General features: G+C 41.2%; 1 pseudogene; it reads right to left on the bottom strand.

The window, feature by feature from the left end:
• Positions 1–7399: 7399 nt before the first annotated feature.
• Positions 7400–14188, bottom strand: LOC100661105 (calcium homeostasis modulator protein 6-like; annotated as a pseudogene).
• Positions 14189–14925: the final 737 nt, after the last annotated feature.

Genomic DNA, 14925 nt, shown 5'->3' with positions numbered 1-14925 from the left:
TTTAGGAATGATAATATATATATCAAAATGCAGAATCTGGCTGCTGATTTATTGTTTATAGCTATATAGAGAGAGTCATAAAATTTCAAGAAGTATTTGCCATACTCTAAAATTTTTCCTTTTAGAAAAACATAAAACATATTTGCATTTATCAGTTTTTGTCAGTTTCGTTGCTGGTTTGTTACAGTTGTAAAATAATTTTTTTTTTAAATCTTCTAAAATCATGTTAGGAAGAGAAAACACATCATTGTAGTATGATAGAAAGAGGTATGTGATCAAGTGCTACAGTGATTCTGTGAGAGAAAATCCTAAGAGTTCAGAGAAAGAAGAGATTATTGTGCACTCACATAGTTCTGGAAGTCATTGACCAGGAGACAGAATTTGAAAGGGGCTTGAAAATAAAAAAATGTGTGCTTGGAGATAGTCCGTCATGGGCCTCTTGTGTTCCTACACATCTTGTTAGTATGCCAAGAAGGCAAGGCTCTGACTGCTTTTTGCCCAGGCCTTTTCTCAGGCTTGTGCTTGTAGCAAGCAACCTTGAGAGATGAGGTAATGTCTCCCTCTAGGACAAGAGCAGTCGTGATTACTAAAAACCAAGAAAACCGCATTGCTGTTGAGTCGGTTCCAACTTGTAGCAACCCTATAGGAGAGGGTAGAACTGCCCCATACGATTTCCAGGGCTGTAACTCTTAATGGAAGCAGACTGCCACATTTTTCTCCTGCAGAATCACTGGTGGGTTCCAACCGCTGACATTTTTGTTAGTAGCTGAGCGCTCAGCCACTGTGCCACTAGGGCTCTGAATCAATAGTGTAAACCAATAATAGCAAGTTGATTACCACTGGCTATAAAATGGCAGTTCCTCAAGCTCAGAGTTTTCTCTAGTAATGCAAACTACTGTATAGGCAGGTATCCTTCAGCATTGCCCCCTTGGGACTTGGGGTTAAGTGAACCAATGCAAATATTATGATCATGCTGTTTGCTCTGCTGTGATTAATAGTCTTTTGTTCACTGGCCCAGAAATTTTATGTCATCTGCCAGTATCCATGAAATAATAACAGAGTGATAGCTTCTAAGTAGGGTGAAATTAAAACCCAGACCTGACATTGGGATAATGAGAAAAAACAAAATCAGCTGAGTACAGTGATAATAAGCCTGGTGTGTTTCATGCTGGTGGTAATAGGTGTGATAGAATGGTCAATAGGTCTAATTAAATCAGAAATCGTGTATTGAAAAGTAATGGAAAAATAATGGCATGTAGGTGAGATGAGGGCGGGGATGGGTGGATTTTAAGGGCCTTGAATGACAGGCAAAGGAATTTAGATTTATTTACTAAGTCAAGCATGATATTAAACACTGGGAATACATAAGGTGAATTGGCACAGTGTCTGCAACAATGGGCTCAAGCATAGCAACAATTGTGAACATGGCGCAGGACTGGGCACTGTTTCATTCTGCTGTACACAGGGTCAGTGTGAGTACCTATGAGTACGTAATGACAACAACAACAATGCAATGGTGAAAAAAAAAGAATTTTTATCTATTATGAAAATTAAAAAATCGTATCCCCTAAATTCATAATTGTTGCATAGACCCAAGCCATGAATAACAAGCCCCTACAGTCAAACTGAAGCCTATCCCAACAGGCCAATGACAACTTCCCTTCAGTAACCACGATTCTGAAAGCCAACCAATTAGTGATAGTCTTCACACTTCTGAAAGTCAATGACAGTGCTGTAACTCTGAAAGCCAGTGAATTAGCAGTAGCTTTAATTCAATAACCACTCTTACTTAAAGTTCCACCAATTCCTAAACAATTCTCACTTCTGAAAATTCATAAATTCATGAAATCTACAACTCCCTAACAGACTTGTTTGTTCAGGGAATCAGTGGCTGATGAACACAGCTCTCTCTTGCTTAAAAAAAACAAAAAAAAGTTTTTTTTTTTTAAGCAAGAGAAAAAATCACCTTTTCCTTCATCAATTGGATTAATCAGTGACTTCCTTCAACACGTGAATCTTAGAGTCTAGATTTGATGGGACAAATCTCGTTCAGGGTGTTTTAGAATTGTGCTAAGAAGGGTGTTTTAGAATTGCAGGCCATTGCAGGAAGGATGGATTAGAAGAGGGAGAGATTGCAGATAGGTAAACCAGGTATGCAACTATTGCAATAACCCAGGATCAGATAAAGATAAGTCTGTAAGACTTTAACTTCATCTCAGCACTTTACATCTGAACCCTCATGGAAAGCGATACAATGTATTGCACTAGAGCAGTAAATAATCCAGAAGAAGAAAAGATAAGTTACCATAGGAAGCAAATTGCAGAGAAAAGAGACAAAGGAGATGGGACCATCTGAGAGTTTTATGTGTAGAGGAGTGTTGGCTTTTGTTTTGATCCACGATGATGTCAAACCAAAATATTCATGGGTATTGGGCTCTTTGTGATGAAACAAAACAAAACAAAACCCACTGCCCTCAAGTCGATTCTGACTCTATAGGACAGAATAGAACTGCCCCGTTGGATTTCCAAACAGAAACTGGTGGGGTTCAAACTGTTAACCTTTTGGTTAGCAGCTAAGCTCTTAACCACTGTGCTACCAGGGCTCCTCTGTGACAAGGTACTGTTTAATAATACATGAGAAATGGTGACCAGAACATTCTAAGCCTGCTGGAACACTTCTGGAACCATTACTAAAATAAAATAAAATAAAGTAAAATAAAATAAAATAAACCCAAACCCATTGCCCTCCAGTCGATTCTGACAGAGTAGAACTGTCCCATAGTGAGACAGGGACAGGAGACTGGACAGCCTCAAGACCAGAATAACAGGCCCATTGATCTGGGACTCTGTCCCATGGGTGATGTTACAAGACAACCCACACATGCAGCCCGTGACAAAGTCCTACATATCTCTCTCAAGTTGTTTTTCAGGACTCTGCTATGGGGGTGACATCTTACATATCTCTCTCTCAAGTTGCTTTTCAGGACCCCACCATACGAGTGGCATCCTGCATATCTCTCTTGTAGGTTGTTTTTCAAGACTCTACCGTAAGGGGTGGTGTTACAAGATAAACCACATTCTGGATCTGATGCATGAAGTTCCACTTATCTTCCCTACAAGCTGTTTTCCAAAAATGAACAGAATCAGCCCATCCCCACGGGAATGCGCAGTGAGAATGGGTGTGACCTTACAGTCTTCTCCAGTGGCCATCGAGATTTCGCAGTGGTGACGTGACATTGTCCAAACTGACTCCACCTTGGGTTCCAGATGAGCACGCACCTAATTTCTTAACCCCTCTATTTCTCAGAAAGCTCTACCTTTTTCCCCAAAATGCAATGAATAAAACATGAGATGCTTCCCGTCTAAAACCCCTTACACACTCCCGGAAAACTTCCATTCAGGGAGACACTGGAGGCTAGCGTAGGCAGAAGCCTCTCTATGTCCCTCCCTCGTGAGCCTTTGCTTTTTTTTTCTGTCACTAATGAACCTTTGTGTGGAACTTCTGAGCCTCTCCTGGTCGTTCTTGGTCACTAGAAGGAAAGAACCTAAACAGAACTTGGTTCCAAGCTGGGAAGCCTTGCCCTGCAACAATAGGACCAGAACACTAAATTCTTTCAAATGAAAGAAAAATCCAAGAAGATAAGGCAAGTTATTGTCATTTAAGAATTGTGAGATATTAAACATAGAGAATTTGGAATGCTGTATGGTATTCCATTGAATGAACCTACCACAATCTATCCATTTAACTGCTGAGGGACATTTGGATTGTTCTCAGTTTCTGGCTCTTATGAGTAGTGCTGGGGTAACATGGATGTACTTGTGTTACGTTATACATGTGCAGGTGTTTCTCCAGGATGTATTCCTAGGAATAGATGGTATGCATAGAAGGTATGCACATATTCCGGTTTTCTAGATAATGCCAAATGTTTTCCAAAAAGATTGTACGAATTTACACTATCACAAGAGTTCCCACTGCTTCCCACCTCTGTAACACTTGGCATTTCCAATTACTTTTTGTCACTCTGGTGAGTGTGTAATGCTATCTCTCACTGTGATTGTAATTGGCATTTCCCTGATCATTAAAGGCTTTGAGCATTTTTTCCTATGTGTACTGGCCATTTGGACATTGTCTTTTAGAGAACACCTATTCAAGCCTTCCCCCCCCCCTTTTTTTCTTTTAATTTGGGTTGTCTCTTGCGTATTAATTCATAGGAGTTCATTTTTATTTAACCCATTTAAATCAACAAATATTGAGTGCCTGCTACATTCCAGGCATGTTCTAAGACTAGACATATATCAGTGAACCAACAGCAAAGATCTTCCCTGGTGGAACTTACATTCCAGGAGGAAACAGAGGTAATAAACATTAACATAATAATTAAATAAATAATATGGTATGTAAGAAAGGGAACAATACTGTTTTTTTTTTTTAAAAAAAAAAAAAGAAGAGCACTCTGAGAGGTATTAGGAATGCTGAGGGTTGGAGAGGGTTTGCCCTCATTGAAAAGTGACCTTTTGTTACTGGAATAAGGTTCTTGCCTCTCACTGGTCAAGAATGAGCAGGTAAGGCACGCAGAATTTTCCACACGAGCAAAGCTTTATTGAAGAGGCTTGCAAGCAGAGACAAGGAGGGCCTAAGCAATACATACCCCTATCCCACTGAACAAAAGACAGGTCCGGATTTTTTAAAGTTCTTGTGGGGGAAAGGATTCGTGTTTATTCACAGACATAGGCGGAGATATGTTAACAACAGTGCACTTTTGTGCAACAGCTTTCCAAGATGGTTCCTGTCCTGGAGGCCTCTGGGATTCTTAGCAGGACTTATTATGGGGTGTCACATCTGCAGTCTCCCGGCAACTGCGGCAGCCCCTCACTGACCCTGGTGGAAGGTCACACAGTGGTCACACATGGATGTTCTGTGCATGTCCCTCACTGGGGCTAATTTTCTCCAGCTGCTTCTCAAAGACAACTTTAAAGAAGTTTGCAGGCTCTTTTCTGATACCCTGTCACATTGTTCTGGGGAATGGCTTTGTTTCTGTGCCTTAGCCCATTTCTCGGTACTTTGCAGATTTGGGTGCCCTTCTGTTCCCTGTCTGACTTTCAGCAGAGACCTGAACAGGTGGAAAGTTAGCCAGTGTGGCCTGAGAGTAGTGAGCTGGAGGGAAGAGTGTTCTCTGAGGTCAGAAAAGGAAGAGAGTGGGGGAAGATCATGAAAGGCCTTTGCGTCATTGTAAGGCCTTTCGATTTTACCCTGAATGAAATGAAAAGCAACTTTACATATTCCTCACAATCCCGAAATAACCTGATGACCGAGTCAGACCATTGGCCACTCTGGGGTAATCAGCAGACAGCAAGAACGTGCTGATTAAGAGAAGGAGAAGTGATGTTCGTATTAGACTGTAGGCGGTCATAGCCCTGAAACCAGGGAAATGATTTCTGAGATCTAAGGAAATATGATGCTGTGACAATGAAGTCAGATGGGAAGTTGTGCATGTGTATGAGTTCCTTTAGGATACTTTGAGCATATTTCAAATAGTTTTGCTAGGATAATGTTACTTTCAAAACCTTTGTTTGATAATGAACTTGTACATTCAGTAGTCATAGCCAACAAAAGCAGTCCTAGAAAAACATACCAAAATAGGTAAACTTTGTTTTTGAAATTCTGCAACTCACTGTTCAGTGATTCTCTTTGTCACATTCCAGGCTTCATTTAACCAATGCCTTCATGTTTATCTCCTGCTTCTTAATATTTTCATTTTCAGTCATTTAAGAAGCATCTAAAGATATATTAAGAATGCCTGTTATATGATGGAGTCTTTATAATCCCATGATTAAAAGCTCAGTCTTTGGAAGTAGATAACACAGAGTTCATGTCCTAGATCAGCCTCTACTCAGGATGTGACCTTAAGCGCTCCTCCAAGTCTTTCTTTCAGGATCTATAAAATGTGCAGGAATCATATTAGTTGTTCATATGCTTTTTGTGAGAAATATATTGCATAATGCCTAGAAAATGCTCAGTAAATTTTTTTTTTTTTTTTTTTTGCTAAGTAGAAGGCTAAAGGGACTGGAGAAAAGGAAAAAAAGTAAGATGTAGCCTTTACCTACTCTCAAAAAATTGTCAGACAAATAAGTAAACACTTAAATGAATAACAAGTCTATGAATAATGATATACCCTAAAATACATGATAATAAGTTATAAGCAAAATGTTTTAAAAAATAAGAAAATAAATTCTACTGAGGAATATTCAGAGAAGTTTCCATTGATTAAAGGGGTGATACTTTGGCTAAGGCTTGAAGAGTGGGTTGAATTCCAACCATCAGGGAGGGACTGAAAGTCAAAGCTACTGAATTTATAACCCCAGAATGCCCCTGGCTACCCACAGCCTCCCAGTGAAGGCTCCTTTCATTATATTCATATTGAACAGTGCTGTCTAAAAACTTGAGAATCAGTATTGAGGCCTAAAGCATCCCCCACAGGTGCTATCTCAGAGTTTTTCCACAATAGTCCATCCCTCTGGAATATCCTTTTATTGAATTCATTTTCTTCTGGGGGGAGGGTGTAGTATTTTAAATTGTAATGTTTCTTTTTTATTATTACGCTTTAGGTGAAATTTTAGAGTTCAAGTTAATTTCTCATGCAAAAATTTATACACATATTTTTATGTGACATTAGTTGCAATCCCTATAATGTGACTGCACCCTCCCCCTTTCCACTCCTGGCTTCTTGTGCCCATTCAATCAGTTCCTGTCCCTTGGTGCATTCTCATCCTGCTTCCAGACAGGAGCTGCCCATTTGGTCTCTTGTATCCACTTGAACTAAGAAGCACACTCTTCATGAGTATTATGTTATGTTTTATAGTCCGGTCTCGTTGTCTGAAGAGTGGTCTTTGGGAATGTTTTTAGTTCTGGGTTAACAAAGCGGCTGGGGGCCATGGCTTCAGGGGTTCCTCCAGGCTCAGTCACACCATTAAGTCTGGTCGTTTCATGTGAATTTGAGCTCTGCTCGCATTTTTCTGCCACTCTGTCAGGAACTCTCTGTTGTGTTCTCTGTCAGAGAGGTCAAAAGTGTAATATTTTTAAGTACGTGTAGAATTAAAAACAAAACAGAAAAACAGTGTCAGCTTGAGAATCTGTCTAATTCAAATTGATATTGCTAAGACTAAGTAATTCTCTAGAGCCCTGGTGGATAGTGGTTAAGTGTTCGGCTACTAACAAAAAGGTTGGCAGTTTGAATCTACCAACTGCTCCTTGGAAACCCTATTGTTGCAGGGCAAGGCTTCTCAGCTTGGGACCAAGTCCTGTTTAGGTTCTTACCTTCTACTGACCAAGGATGACTAGGAAAGGCTCAGAAGTTCCACCGGACAAAGGTTTATTAGGGACAGAAAAACAAAAAAAAAAAGCAAAGGCTCCCGAGGAAGGGATGGAGGGGGCTTCTGCCTACGCTAGCCTCCATTCTCTCCCTGAATGGAAGTTTTCCTGGAGTGTATAAGGGGTTTTAGGCGGGAAGGATCTCATCTTTTATTCATTGCTTTGGGGGGGAAATGTGGGGCTTTCTGAGAAATAGAGGGGTTAAGAAATCAGGTGCGCGCACATCTGGAATCCAAGGTGGAGTGAGTTTGGACAATGTCACGTCACAACTGTGAAGTCTCAAGTCTTGGTGGCCACTTGACAAGACTTTAAGGTCGCACCCATTCTCACTGCACATGCCCCGGGAATGGGCTGATTCTGTTCATCTTTGGAAAACAGCTTGTAGGGAAGATAAGTGGAACTTCATGTATCAGAGTCCAGGATGTGGGTTAACTTGTAACACCACTCCCTATGGTAGAGTCCTGAAAAACAACTTACAGGAGAGAGATGCAAGATGCCACTCGTATGGTGGGGTCCTGAAAAACAACTTGAGAGAGAGAAATGTAAGATGACACCTCCATAGTGGGGTCCTGGGAAACGACTTGAGAGAGAGATATGTAGGACTTTCTGTGTCACAGGCTGCATGTATGGGCTGTCTTGTAACATCACCCACTGGACAGAGTCCCAGATCAATGGGCCTGTTATTCCGGTCTCGAGGTTGTCCAGCCTTCTCTCCCAGTCTCACTAGGGCAAAGAGTCTCGACAGAACATATCCCTTTTTTGATATGAACCTTATCCATTAGATAAGAATATAATATACTCTATTCCACAGTTATTACATTGCAATTCACAAGAGATATTTCAGAAGTAGGTAATCAAGGAAGAAGCAAAATAAGATCCACAGAAGTCTTAGTTTTCAGGACAGGCCGAGCGTTTGACACATAGTAGACTCTGAGTAGGAGTTTGCTGCTGACAAATGTAGGCAGCAGCGGCTGCTGCTGGGGCTGACTCATACAGGGAGCAGTTCTCCATCTTTTGTCTTAGGAGAAGTTATTTACTGTAGGCCACCTGGTAGATAAGATGCTGGGTTTTGTGAGACTTAGAGATTTCAAGGTGTTTTTCAGCCAGAGACATTTTCACACATAGCTAATCCTATTTTCAGGTGTTTCCCTCTGAACCTGTTTCTATAACCAGTTCATAGAGCATTGATATTTCTGGCCATGGTTTTTGGATGGAGCAAAGAGATCATGCCCCATCTTGCTTTATCTTCTTGCCAGTACTAAATGCAACATGGAATCATACTTTAGAACAACTTAGTTATTTTTCAGCAAATATTAATAGCAGTTGCTGTGTTTGAGTCTCTCCTAAGGTTAGGGCTTCAGGGCAGCATAAAGCCAAGGGTGATGATGAAGAATCACTTGGTAAATCAGCAAGCAGATACACACCGAGTACAGAAAATCTTTTTGAGCCAAGGATCTGGCCTGTTTGGGCCCAGGCCAAGAGAAGTGGTGTGTCCTGCCAAACAATGGTGACCACACTCCCACCATGAAATAACTCGGCTGTGTCCTGGTTTCACATGTTTATTCAAAGTGGACTTAGCTGTTTCTTATAGCCATCAGTAGTTCCCAAGGATGATGTTGATGATGTTGTAAAAAACATTGGGGTTCACCGAGGACATCTGTACCTCTGCTCACTGGGTCACATGGGCTAAGAAGGATAAAATCTGGTTCAGTAACAAAAACAGCCAAGTGGCCACATTGAGCCACATCTTCTAGAAAGGATCAGCCCCTACCCCTCCATCTTTAGTTCTGCCTTCATTGACCATGTGACCTTGAACTAGTAATGTAGCTGTTGTGCCTTTAATTCCTCACTTGTGAATGTGAGTGAGTGTTTCACAGGTATCCCACAGCTGTCATGAAAATAAGATTAGGTAAGAAGGCAAACCTGCTTTGCAGACTGTGAAATCCAACACCTGTGTAAGGGTTCTTTTTAATCTTTGTTATTACTCAGGTAACATTTATTATTCATTCTAAAATATTTCAAAGATCAGAAGTGCATGAAGTTAAAAAAAATGAGAAATCCCCTGCCCCAATCTTCGTCTTCAGAAGTGACCACATTGAACAATTTGGTGTTTATCCTTGAATACTTCAGGAATGTGTGTGTGTGTGTGTCCTAAATACAGAATACCCTACTAACCATACCCTACTAAATACCCTACTAACCAGTGGAATATTATGCAGTAATTTTTAATGAAGTAGATTGTTGTATACTGACATGGAAGAATAATAATTTATGTGAAAAATTGCACACATTTGTGTAGACACAGAGTATATGGCTACCTCTGGGAGGAATATTAGGAACCCTGGTGCAACAGTGGTTAAAAGTTTCATTGCCCAACCAAAAGGCTGGCAGTTCGAATTCATGAACTGCTTCTTGGAAACCCTATGGGGCAGTTCTACTCTGTCTAGTTGGGTTGATATGACTCACAATCAACTTGATGACAGTGGGTTTGGTTTTGGGTTTGGGAGGAATATATTGCAAAAGAAAGAGGTATTAACTGTAATAATTACTTCACACAGTTCTCTGCCATTATAGTTTTTTTTTTTATCTTAAGCATGTATACTTTTATAATAATTATTAAAGACTGTGCGAGAGAAAGTGATAGGAAGCATAAATCACCTTAGAGACAATATGATACTTTTGAAGGTGTAGACTAGAAAAAATTATTGAAAGGGAAGAATGTACAAAAGATTTTACAAAAATATATTGGAAAATGAAACAAAGGACTCAAAACTAAAAGTAGGCATATGATTTTCAAAATTGTTAGGGATTAGAAAAAACTGTGCAGTGCCTGCTGCCACCTTTTTTGTTAATGTGACTCTCAACAACAGGATATACAGCCCTGCTGACCAGTTTTTTTTTTTTTTAAGGGCCTTATGCAACAAAATAAAAATAGAAGCCAGTTCAAAGGTCTGCCTAGAGAGGAAGAAGAGCTAGCTATGATCAGTGTTAAATTTTTTAACAGTTTAATGTCTTTGTATCTCCTTTTCTAAAACTCAGAAACCAAACATAAATTTGAGGGACACACAGGAATGACAATCTAATAGAAGACAAGTATCCCCTGAAAAGTCCTGGTATTATCAAGCAAGAGAATTTTATCTGTAGATAGCATTGCTGTCACTAACTTCTTACATTCTTTCCATTGAAAAATCTTGTCATGTCTACATACAAAATCTATCTTGAATCTATCCACTTTTTGCAAATTCATCAGCGGTTCAAGTTCACACCCACCTTCCCACTGCAGTGGCCTCCTGATTAAGCTCTCTATTTCCACCCTGGCTCCCGTCCTTCCTCTGACATTCATTTTTCCACAAGAAAAGTAAAATCAATCTTCCTAAAATGCTCATAGGATGAAAACCAAAGTCCTTCACATGACTTCAAGGCCCTACATAATTTATCCCTTGCTTATTTTTCCAGTACCTTTAAGACGTCCAACTGTGCTAAGATTTTTCTTACCTCTGAATCTTTGTATACGTCGTTCTCTGTGACTGAAATGTTCTTCTCCCTATTCTACAGATTTCAGTTTCTCAGAGATTTCCCCCACTCCTCCCTGGTCTAAGCTAAATCAGGTCACAATTTGTATTCCCCTGTTTTTTGTATAGAACGGGTTATATCTGACACCTCCACTCTGTTGAAGCTGCCTAATGACTATGTGGGGGTAGCTTATGTGAAATTTATCAGAATAGCTTTAAAATATTTTCTCCAGTCGTACAAACTAAAAATAAATTAATACCTGCAATTTTCCTAAAATAATTTTTTCAAATTTTGGATTAAAAATTTTTCACTTTCCTTTTCAAGGTGAATTTTTCTATGTTTGTTTAGCAACCATACTAGAGCCATAAAATGCCAGTATTTTTAAGTTTCGAGCAAGGTGTTGTCTACGAGAAAGTAAACTTGAAATTAACAACAGATAACCTAACAGGAAGGTCTTAAATATAATGCTCATTCACCATTTGTGCTATTAATGTATTTTATTTGAAAACCAGATTGTTATTCAGTGGAAAGGACACTAGACTAAGAAGATAAGATTTCTGATCTAGTGCCCCTCTGTCACTTTGAAGGAATCAGTTAACCTTGTTTTTTTTTAAAAAAAAATTAATATAACAGAGGGGCTCACTTTAATTTTTTATTTCAGATTTAAAATACTATGTTTTCAAATTGTGAAAGGAAAAAAGCACTCACAAGCAATACTAATGTTTATTTTTAAAAAATGAAGCAATATTTCCAAGGACTTTTTTTCTTTTCATTTCTAAGGTCATACCTCCACAGTGGTGTTTATACCAGATCAATCTACAAAGGCAAGAATGGGAAACAAGGCATCTCCTTCTGCAGATCTGATACTCTGCCTCTTCTCACTTCTGTTAACATATTTGTGCAATATGCTGTAGTACTGCTCCTTGGGGTTGAAAGTATATAGTGATGAAATCTGTTGCCAGTCTTTAATTGCTGGGGTGTAGTGTTTCTTTGGATGTGAACCCTTGAAGAAACTTTTACCATTCTCTTCTGCCAGTATGGTTGCATGCTCTGTGGCTTGAGTTTTAAGGATCTTCTGCTCCTGTTCCAAATAGATTTTCCAGAATTTCAGCTGCAGAACACTAACTGTAGGTAGGCATCGGGAGAGAGGTGGAAAAATCGGAAGGAAGGTGATAACAATTGCTATTAGAATCCAGCCCAGCACCTTAGGAAAACGTGCCAAAATAGAAAGTTACTCACATTTTTTCGTAAGAAATTTAAAAATTCTCAGAGAGTAGTTCACCTGTTATGATAGTGAACAAACAATAGTTTTAGGACTGCATCCCTTAAGGGAAAGGAGTCACAACAACCTTGTCCCCAATTCAACTGCTTGCTTGGAAAGTCAGTCATATTCCAAGTCATGTCAAGATCCCAGAGAGGAGTCCAGGTGTTTGTCACTCCCATAGAACTCAAAGCATGTGTAGTTTTTGCATTTCCCATGAAATGAATGTTCATTTTAGAGAACTTCTGGGCTGTATAAGCCCAGAGGCAAGTGTAGGGTTGTGGTTTTCCAGCTGGCAGACCCGTTTTGTTGTGACAATTCTTTGGCTTTCTCCTGCCTGGAGAAACAATTTTACCTGGACTCAGCATATTCGATATGTAATGTAAATAAGAATACCTAAAAGGTTTTTTTTGTGAGACATAAAAGGATAATGCAAGAGGTGAAGTGCCTAGAGTAGTATCTGGCACAGAGCAGGTGCTCACCCTACATGAGTATCTTTCTTTTTATTGGTTTTATTTTAATATTCTCCTGTGGGCTCACTAGAAGCAAGCAGCCTTCCTAGTTCTCTTAGGGTGTCCTATGATTGGGGAAAGATGGTCTTTTGGATCTTGTATAAGTGAGATCCCATCACCCCTGACCGTCCTGCAGGAGCATCCCTCTTTCCCATCTCCCTCCTTCCTTCTGATCCTGCTCACCTGAGCATCCTGCACTGGCGCCTGACCTGTGAGTGAGCTCGGAGCTCCTTGAGAAGGTTCTGCAAGTTGGACTCCTTGGCCTGATTGCAGAGCACCAGCGGCAGCTGTACCACGTAGCTGGGGTCGCGGCCCTGAAACAGGAGCCTCGCAAAAGGCGCGCTCCCGCTGGCCGCGCACTCATAAAGGGCGCCCCCCACCCCCCAGCAGCGCGACAGCTACCCAGATAAGCGGCGCGAGCTCGACAGAGGCACTCAGCTGTGTGCGCACCAAGGCCCCGCGTAGCCCCGCGCAGCGGCCCCTGCGGGCTCCTGGCGCACAGCAGCCGGTGGGCAGGTGCCACGTGCGCGCTCAGCACCTAATCCAGGAGGAAGAACGCAAGCTCAGGCACCAGCAGGAACACCAGGCCATAGGGCTCGTTCTAGGTGACACAGTAGGCATAGGAGAACACCTGATGGAGAAGAGGCGCTCCCTGCCCACCTTCGGCATGGGCACCAGGCAATAGCCTAGCGCGCTGTAGTGCCTTTGGTACAGGTCCAGCACCTTCTGAAACTTCTCCGTGGACCTCCTACCCTACAGCGCCTTGGACAGGCCCAGATGCTTCTGCCTCTCCCTTGCCCTGCTCCTCAAATGCAGATGGGTGGGCTGGGACCTAGGGCTTTCCTCTCTCTGTGAAAGAAGCAGTTTCAGAAAAGGGAAGAGGATTCACAGCCCTTCAGGTTTCACTTTCTCATTTCAACCCAACTAGCAGGGGCTGCCAAACACTCCATTGATCTCACCAGCACCCACCCACCCCTTTGAGAGGCAAAGATAACACAGGATCATTCTTCAAGAATCCAGAAACTTGCCAGAGGTTAGACCCTGTTCCAGTGTTATCTATGTTTCACCAAACTGATAAGAAAACAGGGGACTTTCCTCAGGCTTCCTGAGACAGTGCAGCCACCCTGTGGAAGTAGTACTTTTTACTTGGGCAAACACCAGATTTTTCTCTATGGCAGCCACTCTGGTACCTAAGCCAACTTGTAGGAAGATGAAACAATTATGAAACACTGATCTGTTAGAGGAAACATTCATGGACAAATTTCTGGTTTCTCTTTCATAAGCTAAAGCACAGCAAAGCCCAGCTCAAGTTCTAGTTCTTCCTGTCCCCCTTCTGGACAGGACCAGCAGCCTGGTTCACATGAGCTGTTCTCTCCTCTACCTGGTATTCCACAAGACATGCCACTCTAACTCACCTTTCAGCCCCTGAATATATTGTATTGATTTCTGTCTTTTTACCCAGGTATGTCATAACACTGGAGTGTCACGTTTGTACTTGATGACCTCCACATTGATCAGCTCAGAGGGGTTCATGGTTGTTCAAAAAAATACTAGTTGAATCAAAAAAACTTCAAACCGCAGTAACATCTAACTTGTTTTCTCCACCCTCAGTTTTCTCAAGGCAGCATTTCTCTGACACAAACTATCACCAATTCTGTGACACTAAGCCTTATTCTGTGGGGCTCCAGAGTGAGATGAGGTGAACTTGGAAGAAGACAGACCTGTTTTGGAGTCAGGTGCATTCTGTGCAAGCGTGTAACGACGTAGCCCCTCTAAGGCTCAGCATCCTCATTTGTAGAAGCAGGAAAATAGTCTCAGCTTTCAAGATTACTGAGGGAGCAGATTCGGTAGTGTCATGGGTTGGATAGTGTCCTCCAAAAATATGTGTATCAGTTTGGCTAGGCCATGATTCCTAGTATTGTGTCCACCATTTTGTCATCTGGTGTGATTTTGCTGTGTGTTGTTAATTTTTTCGCTAAGATGTCAATGAGATGGGATTAGTGGAAGCTATGTTAATAAGGCAGAACTCAATCTACAAGATTCAGTTGTGTTTAAGCCAATCTCTTTTGAGATATTAAAGGGACAAGACAGCAGAGAGACATGGGAACCTCAAATCACCAAGAAAGCACTGCCGGGAGCAGAGCACATTCTTTGGTCCCAAGGATCCTGCACTGAAAAGCTCCTTGAACAGAAGAAGATTTATGACAAGGACCTCCCTCCAGAGCCAACAGAGAGAGAAAGCCTCATAGGAGGTGACACTATGAATTTGG

Source organism: Loxodonta africana, chromosome 1 (assembly GCF_030014295.1).
Source record: "Loxodonta africana isolate mLoxAfr1 chromosome 1, mLoxAfr1.hap2, whole genome shotgun sequence".
NCBI lineage: Eukaryota > Metazoa > Chordata > Mammalia > Proboscidea > Elephantidae > Loxodonta > Loxodonta africana.
The sequence above is the reverse complement of the archived record's forward strand: the minus strand, read 5'-3'. Positions and strand labels throughout refer to the sequence as shown.